Here is a 2,295-nt window from a genome sequence, read left to right on the forward strand (position 1 = left end):
GTTACATAATTGGTACATATTGTTTGTAGTTACATAATTGTAGCAAGTGTAACATAATGCAATCGTTTGTCGTTACATAATTGTTACATATCGTTTGTAGTTACATAATTGTAGCAAGTGTAACATAATGCAATCGTTTGTCGTTACATAATTATAATATGGAGTTACATAATTGTTACATATCGTTTGTCGTTACATAATTGTAATAATTGCAGTCCTAACATATGCTGCGGTCGATGATATGATGTGTCATGCCACTTGCTTGTGGAGACAACAATTTGCTTTTTTGTTTGTAGTTTATGTGGTATTTTGGCATATGTAGTAACACTTACACTTATTTTCATTTGTTTGTTATGTGATCTTACTCTATTTCTCTCTTTTTTCTTTCTTACTTTTTCTTTCTTTCTTTCCTTTTTTTTTTTTTTTTGTATGTATTGATTTTCTATCGTTTGTTTTTCTTCGCTTGTGTATCCTTTTTCCATGTTGTTCATGGCTGCATAATTACTGGCTAATTTCCTTGGGATACTTTTTTAAAGTTTAGCTTATATTGCACAGATATTACTGAAAATGATATAATATAGTCCCATATTTTGTTATTTTATATAAAAAAAAATATATATACACTATATACAGTATTAACTATATACACTGACTTGTTGTTCACTTGTACCTATCGTGGGTAATATGTGTGTCAGCACTGTGTGGAAATCATTGTCTTCACGATTGTGTTGAAGATGTTCATTCTTGCTAACGTCATTTGTGTTGGCCATTTTTTTTTCCTCTAGTTTACCTTGTAACTTAATTTATATGTTTCCACTAGGTAGCTTTAATTAATAAATGTTAAATACAGTTCTTTTAATCGCTCACTGAGTAACTGTGATGGTATATTTTCTTGATCACTTTGTAGATATATTAATGTATAGCTGTATGTATGTAACACGTATTTTATGTAGGTATAAATGGTAACACTCGTTGGTAGTAAAGAAATGTTATAATAAATGAATGAATATATACAGTGTAGAATATTTATTGTTGGTGATTATTTAGTGTTTGAGTTATGCAGATAACTGAAGTAAGTATGTATATATAAGCTGTAACTATACAGCACGTTTTATATGTTTGTGCAGAAGCTTATTGTCTATCACTGTGTATTGTATAAATGAAGTAACTATGTAACTCACTAATTTTTATCGTGGTGGGAATGGTGTGTGTGGTGGTGCAGGTGGTGAGTTGACTGACGTGGCGTCTTTTCAGCAAGCACGCATGATGACGTCGACTTCCCACACTGGTAGCTGTGGTGAGTGAATGAGTAGCGATGAGTAACTTGAGTTAAGATGAGTGAGTAAGATGAGTTGTGAATATGGACTTCATATTTGCTTCGTCGTCTTGACCTCTTCACTCCTGCGGGGGACGATACCAGAGAGAGGAGGGTGAGGTCAGGTGGTTATGAGTTGTGAGTCGTATCTCACTCTTCGTTTGTTTGTTTGTTTGTTTGTTTGTTTTTTTCTTCCTCGAGGTATTCTTGGTCCTTTTTTCTTGTGATTTACTTGTTGTAGGATGAAGATTGCTGCTACTTGTAGGTGCGTGTAGAAGATTATACAGACGACTCGTAGAGTTGTTACTTTTAGTTGATTGTAGATGGTTGTAGTTCGTTGGTTCGTCGTAGAAATTTCAAGATTGTTTGTATCAGTACTTTGTTAAACTACTGGCAAGACGTCCTGTGACCTCTTCACCTCTGCATCAGCATGATGATCGGGGAGACGGAGGGGGCTGGTTGGAGAGAACTGTCAGGAGCTGGTTGTAAGTTGTTGGTTGTGAGAGGTATTCTTGTTTTCAATCTTGATATTTTGTAGGAATTCACTGTTGATTTGTAGACGAGGTTCGTATACGTTCGCTGCTACCAAATGTCATAAAGACTTTGTATTTCCTTTTGTGGTTACTTGTAGTGGAGTTTTCTATATATTAGACTTGTGGGCGAGCGGTGGTTATAAGTGAGTTGTTTTGTAAGTAGCTAATCTTCTTGTTGCTGCTTGAAGTTACGTGAAGATTATAGAGTTGTTTTGTAGACTTGTAGACTATTTGCATTGTAGGCTGTATAGTTTCAAACTTAGGTGAAGTCAGCTTAATACTTGTGCTCATGTTTAAGTTCATATCAGGCAGTGGGTGGAAATGTTTGTGTGTATGATTGAGAATGGCGTAGTGATTGATGGTGGATAAAGTAGACATGGCTGGTGTAAATACCGCACAGTAGTCTGGTGCTATGTATAATCCTGAGGCTGATGTATGAGATGGTGG

The sequence above is a fragment of the Coenobita brevimanus genome, chromosome 45, assembly GCF_032717465.1.
Source record: "Coenobita brevimanus isolate Jiangsu-jjx chromosome 45, ASM3271746v2, whole genome shotgun sequence".
In the NCBI taxonomy this organism is placed as follows: Eukaryota; Metazoa; Arthropoda; class Malacostraca; order Decapoda; family Coenobitidae; genus Coenobita; species Coenobita brevimanus.